The 6,988-nt window shown below is 41.6% G+C and overlaps 1 long non-coding RNA gene across 1 annotated transcript; it reads right to left on the reverse strand.

The window, feature by feature from the left end:
* Positions 1-1,745: 1,745 nt before the first annotated feature.
* Positions 1,746-3,341, reverse strand: LOC115361121 (uncharacterized). The gene is made up of 3 exons (XR_003928382.1): positions 3,225-3,341; positions 2,254-2,344; positions 1,746-1,806 (listed from the first exon to the last, which is right to left on the reverse strand). It is a non-coding gene; the product is annotated as an uncharacterized LOC115361121 (long non-coding RNA).
* Between the last annotated feature and the right edge of the window lie 3,647 nt (positions 3,342-6,988).

Here is a 6,988-nt window from a genome sequence, read left to right on the forward strand (position 1 = left end):
GCAAAGCAGAGATGAGTTTCTGCAATCACAGTGTTACATAATGACAGCGGTTGGGTTCATTGTGTTATAGTCAGCAGTTATAATGCTGTTTATTGGTGGAGGACACTGAGGAAAGATTCAAAGTGAAAAAGTTCAGGAAGTTCTTTGTTTTCAATGCATATTTTGCTCTAAATGTTTGTGGAGTAACCAACCTTGCAGAGTGCAAGGCAGGCAGAAAACTATTAAAACCTCCCTTTCTCCTGGGTTTAACATTCTCACTAAAATAGAGCTCAGTGGCAGAGTCCCCCCTCAGGGAGGAGTTCAGAAAGGACACTCTTCCCAACTTTGCTCAGCCCGGGCTCATTCTCATATTTCTGTGATCCCTTTTGAAAACGACTCACTACTACCGTCTGTCACTCAGGTCACAAGAGATGATGTCAACCGTTTATGCCAGAATTTAACTTTTATGTAGACACTTAACCTCACAAAGCAAGATGCACTGAGACACACATACACACCTGTTTTTGCTTCATATATATGATACAGTGACGGTGGATGGGTGAAATTCATAAAGGAGAAAGACGATACCTTTACTTTACATTTTAGAGATTAATCCAGTTACATAAGATGAAACACACACCTATTCTAGACCAAAAACAAGGTACCATGAAACAACAATAGGACCAGCACACTGTTTCGACTCTCTTTTTTTTTTTTTTTTTTTTGTGCTGATAACGAGACATTTCAGGCAACATGCTGTTCATCAGACAAATCTGTGAGTCAGCGCCCTTGGCTAAATACCTGAGACAGTTCATAGATAAGTATGTCATGTGATCACAGGTAAGAGGCCGCATCATGTTGATAGCAATAAAAACAAATTTTGTTTTATCTTAAGTTTTTAAAACTGAGGCTGGACAGAAACTGTTATTCTGATTTTCAGCTGTATAAGATGCAGGTCACGTGTTTTTCTAAGACCAGGATCATGCAGGATCTAGCAGGATCTTCTGTTGCCTCTTACATTTGCATTCAAGTTCATGTCTATCTCACATACATGCACACACACACACACACACTCACATAGACACTCGCTTTTGCACAAAGAGGAAGGCTTGAACTTTTTTTTTTATTCCTGTCCTCTTGTCTCTTCCTTACGTTGCTTTCCCCTCTGCTCCAAGTGTGTGTCTCATTCTTCCAGCGTCTGTAACCGCAGACTTGAAGCTGTTAACGGCTGCTGCAGTGTGTGTGTATGTGTGTATGTGTGCATGTGTATTTAATACAAACAGAGTTGGAGACATCCATCTGTCAGCACAAACACCCCGTAGACACTGGCAAGGAAGGAATCAGTAAATTACACACACAACCACACACACAATTTATGCGCCCGCGATAAGACATGTTCGAATGTGTACGTGTGAACCTTTTCACGCCATTTTGGAGACTGACATATCAGAGGTAATGGCTTGTAACTGGGTGTCATGATTACCAGGCCCACAGCTATTCTCACCACGATGAGAAATCATTAGCTCAAGCAGGCAACACGCTGAAGACACTTGACACCGTGTGTCCAAGTTTGTTCCTTCATACAGGGGAGATGTGACTAATTAAATAGTCTGATTGTTGGCTGCTGAGGGATTTTCACATTACATGCAAACACAAACACATACACACACCGAACAGAGTGGGGGCTGTGCTTGCCTGTCACTAGCGATCAGGTGTTCACACATGCGGAGATGGAGGGCAAAGCTGGGTGCATACCTTGTCCTCTCCCCCGCAGGTTACCTGTCAGTCACGGCATGTTACGGCTCACAGCGGCCGCCCCGAACGTTGCTGCACAAACTAGGGATTAGTGTTCACACAGCACTAATAACCCCATTCACTTTAATCCCATTAACCATAAAGAGTAGCGATCTAAACAATTCGACAAGTCAAGAATATCAGTTAAACATTTATGTCTGTGAATCTAGCCCAGGTGTGATCTAGGATTTGATCCAACAGTCTTATTAAGCCGGAAAACAAAGAGTGAGAAAATATTATTGTGTATTGAGTCCAGAGGAAATCGATTTCTTTTATCAGTTTCTTAAGTCATCTCCGTTGTGGCGGTGACAATAATCAGCCTTGTTTCAGGAGTAGTAGAACGTAGAACGTGTTGCTACAAATGTCTTAATACAAGTGAGAATCAAATGGAAATAGTTAATCTCACTGCCATTTTTATTTTCTTTAGAATAAAATTTTAAGGTCAGTAGCCCGCATGGTTTATCAAGGATAAATCCTTACCACAGCAGCCGGGGTTCGAATCCAGCCTGGGCCGCTTACCGCATGTCATCGCCTCCATCTCCCCTGCGTTTCCTGTCTTTCTCGACTGTCACTCTCAAATAAAACAGAAAAATATTCTTTAAGAACAGAATTTTAAGGCTGAAATGGAATTTAATTGACATGGCAAGCTGGACATTTTTTGCAGTATCTATCACTATCTTTACCATCAAAGTGTTACTCTTCATTGCAAATGGAAGATCTACTGGTCACTCAGACTGTGGTAGTTTCAGGACTATTTTTGCATTTTTCAGTTAGAGTTCATACACAGCCCCAAGCTAACCAACAAGAAAAAGTTAAAAGGTCAGAGATGTAAGGAAGACGACACTGTTATCTGTCATATTTCCACGCGGATGCATACCTCACCTTGAGTGTGGTTTGGTGGGAAAACAGGGGAACAACTGCCCGGAGGGTCACTTAATTTCCTCTTAACTGCCTTCTCACTTTTCCCCTAGCCTATCTCTCACCTTCCTCGGTCGGCTTCTCTCTAAATAGCCTCCCTTCATCTTGAGCCAACTCCCACAAGGTCATAAATTCAGGGGAATCTTCGTTTGACAACTGTAACTGTGCACATGCTTGAAAGACATGAAGAGTCCTCAACATATTACATGCAATTTGGCAGAGGCTTGGAACCAAAGCACCTGGCAGCACCATGATTACATGTGTCTTTAGCATAAGTGACTGCGCTGGGAATTCATGTTGTGTTCAATTCAAGCCCGAGCTCAGAATTTCCAACAAATTTCCAACATGCAAACGTACTGCATTCACTGTGTGAAGACCTGGAGCCCACGAGAAAAAGAAACCATCTGCTCTTTCAGAGGGAATACTAAGAATATGTGCAACAGTATTTATTTTATGTGTGGTAAATAAACATTTTTATACTGATCTAGTTCTTATCAGCGAACAAATGCAATGTTTTCTGCCATTTTGCTTACCATGATGTTGCTTGAATTGAGTTCTGAAACACTGGAGCTCTTAAAAAAAAATCAGATTTCCAGCTAGAAAGGTCAGAGCTTGTTTTTAATGAGTGTCATGGCATGAACACAGCATACACACAGCCCAAACAGTGCAGTTTGCTGCAGTTTGGTGCTTTGTTATAGTCAGTGGTTCTCAACTTTGGTCTACTGGGCTCAGAGTTTTGCAGCTTCTGTCTCCTGCTCGGTAATTAACTGCAGTTAATTGCACTCACCTGGTATCTCAAGCATAAAACTGCCCCTGATAGGATGGCTAAAGTGAAAATCAATAGGGCTCCAGCTCCAGGAAAATCAACTTATTTTCATAAAGGCTTAGCCAGTAGTTGAGTTTGACTATGTTCATTAATGCTGCAGGCTAATTTGAATCTTTAGGAAACTCCAGTGCTCAATGCATAATGAGACACTCCTCAGACTGTACACACTACATGCAACATGGCATATTTAATATATTTAATGTATTAGTATCAGAGACTGTATAAAATAGGAGCAAATAGGAAACCAGATCAGTCTACAATGCCTGTGTTTCTGTGTTTGTGTGTGTGTGAGAGCGCGCGGCTCTCATAAATAGCTCCAATAGCATCACTCTGATGATAGCCCAGGTCTCCAAGCTCCCAAATTGTTGCAGGAGCCAGAAAGAGGAAGAATGAAAATGTTATGTTTGAATAAATGATTGGTTTTGTTGTCATTTCAGTGTCACTATCACCACTTTACTGTGCTCTGAGCAGAAACCATTTGTCCTGCAATATTCAAACACAAGACACAGTTGCAAATGGGGGTGTGGTGAGAAAAGGTGAACGAGGACCAGTTGTGTTAGTCTTACTCGCGCAACAGCAGAAGAACCTGCAGGCTATGTTTCCTAATGCTCTAATAAGGGGTGTGTGTGAGTGTGTGTGTGTTTGGTTGACAGGGAGAAGGAATGAGAGCACCTTCTTCCCTCGTATCTGTCTTTACATCTCTTCATGAACCCTAAAACAGAGGGCACATACTCCTCACCACCACCTACACACACACACACACACACACACACACACACACACATACACACATATAATCACACTCAGAACTGCCAGTATCAGTATGAAATAATCACTCCGAATTTATTGCTCTTAAATCTGATGCATACTTTCTGCACTTCAGAGAGAGGGGCCAGGGGAGGAGAAATAATTCTGGATAAATGATCAAAAAACCCTAATCATATGGCGCATGTGTGTGCTTGCATGTATGTGTGTGCATGAATGCATGCGAGAATGTCTATACACTTCTGAGTCTGTGAATAGGGCAGGGGGGCGGGGGGTTACCCACAAGTATCAGGGACAGCCAGCAGCCATTTCCTGTGCTTGACAGAGCTGTCAGAATGCATTGCCTCGTCCCCTCTCTTTAAGGAGCGGAGGGCATGCATTCCTCCATCAGAGAATGGGAAGATGAGACCTGGAAGGTGTCTTTATCCATAGGGACAGACAGATTTGCAGGAAGAATGGTAACGCAGACTTGTAGACACAGAGGGGCATACAGAATCTGACAGTACGAGTCAGTGGAGTGGGACACAGTCTGAGGCCCTGTGAGCCATCCTTCATGTTAGTCACGCTAAAACACTTCAACATCACACACCAGGACAGAGCGCTGGCTTTGGACTTCCAAATCTGACATACACACATTAAAGGATTTCAGAACTCCAATATCACTTTTCCAACTTTTTATCTAGACATGGGATTCAACTCATTCCACCACAATATGAAACTGATTTACAGTCTTGTTGAGCACCGTGTTGAGCGTGTACTGCACAATACTAAGGCTAAGCAAGTTTGAATCCGGCCAGAGCCTTTGCTGCATGTCATCCCCTCTCTCTGCCCTGTCTTTCCTGTCTCTCTCCATTGTGACTAATGAAGCAGAAATGCCCCCCCCAAAAAAAAAAAAAAAACTTTCAGAGATTTCAAACTGTCCTCACACCAGTATTCCATCCAGGGACAGACTCGGAGAAAAAGTGGCTCTGGACTTTGACCCAGACCGGCTCATTGCACTGGGATCCCACAAACCGAACTACACCAGCCCCCAACACCACCACCTGTCTGCATCACAGCAAATGTCCTCTAATGCATGAGCTTATGGAGCAATAGTAGAGATGCAAATTCAGATAAAGTTTTCCCCCCTGATCAATATGTCATCATCATCATCATATGCCTTTATACTTCATTTGAACAGACCAGTCTAAAAATAAATGAATTGTTAAACCAACCACCACCACCATATTAATGAATGGAGATATATTTTCATTCTTTAGTTGACTGACTGAGCTCTTAATCCATGGAATAACAGTAGAAAACATAAAAATGAAAAATCTTTCTTTGTATTATCTGAAGGTAGACGCTGTGGTGCTGTCGCTAATTCCTCTAGTCTACAGGACCAAAAAAAAATGTTTAAAAAAAAAATTCCCTCATATTCTATTTTTTGCTCTCTGACAAAGACATTTAGGGCATTTTCTGCATTAACATACTATATACATGGCTAAGTAATGCTATATGAAAATGGTTAGAATGGCTTTAAATGTACAAAACTGTCCGTAATCATGATCTTTATTGTGAAAAGGCAACTACCTCAGTGTCTGCTTGCTTTTGGCTAGCTGTAGCTGTGTGCTAAACTAACTTTCTCTCATTGAAATGTCTCACATATACTTGACTGCACTAATCTTTTGGCAGCTTGTGGAGGGGGGCAGGGCTGGTGGGCTGAGGCGGGTCAACTGGACCTGTGTGCAGGGGCTTGGTGTTGTGTCGGCTAATCCTCCTCCACAGCCTCTTATGCAGGAAAGCTGTGGTAGCAAAGGTTGCAAACAAGTCAGTTGTCTTTGTTTGGCTGCAGATGTCTCAAGATATTTTTGCTTTCATGTTTGTTTGTTTTTCCTCTGCGTTTGCTGTTTTCATTTTAATTTTCAATTATCTTTTTCAATGACGCCGCTGACACTGTCTCTGCCAAATGAGCCTGAGTGAGGAGGGGAGGGGCTGCAGGAGGCTGCCTGCTGGGCTGCATGACTGACAGACACACAGCACAATGGTGAGTGATGCTCAGGTATGGGGCCGTTATGATTGGACTTCTCACCGCTTTCTTTAACTGGAATACTGGACCTCGTAAAAAAAAAAAAAAAAAAAAAAAAAAAAAAAAAAAAAAGTTATTACTATAGTAGCTAGGTAAAAACAAACAAACAAAATGTGTACTCCCCACAGGACCTAACAAACTATTTTTCTTTTTAGAAAGAAGAATTATTTTAACATTAGTTATTAACAAAAAAGAAACAGATGGGTCAATGCAATGTTATTTTTTTTTTTTAAGAGTAGTGAAAGTCAAAGCTTTTCATATTGATTCAGGCCAAAGCCAGAGTGATTAATGCTGTATTGCTTACTTTACTACACGGTTGTAGTTGAATAACCAGAATTTATGATAAATGTAATCATTCAATGCATTGGTGCAACAAATGAATAATTATGCCTTTATTTCTCATATATAGCAATAGATTAATGCAACCATAGTGAGTGAATCTGAATAAGCCTAACCCTGATGAATAACAGTGAAAAGACTGCTTACACTTAAAGTTCTCCCCTCAACTTTCTGCTAACACACACATGCACACACACACACACACACACAAACACACACACAGAGTCAAATTCATCCATGCTCCGGGCTACTTTCATTCTCTGCCATGCACTCAGACATGAGTAGACCTGCCTGTCACA

The sequence above is a fragment of the Myripristis murdjan genome, chromosome 6, assembly GCF_902150065.1.
Source record: "Myripristis murdjan chromosome 6, fMyrMur1.1, whole genome shotgun sequence".
NCBI lineage: Eukaryota > Metazoa > Chordata > Actinopteri > Holocentriformes > Holocentridae > Myripristis > Myripristis murdjan.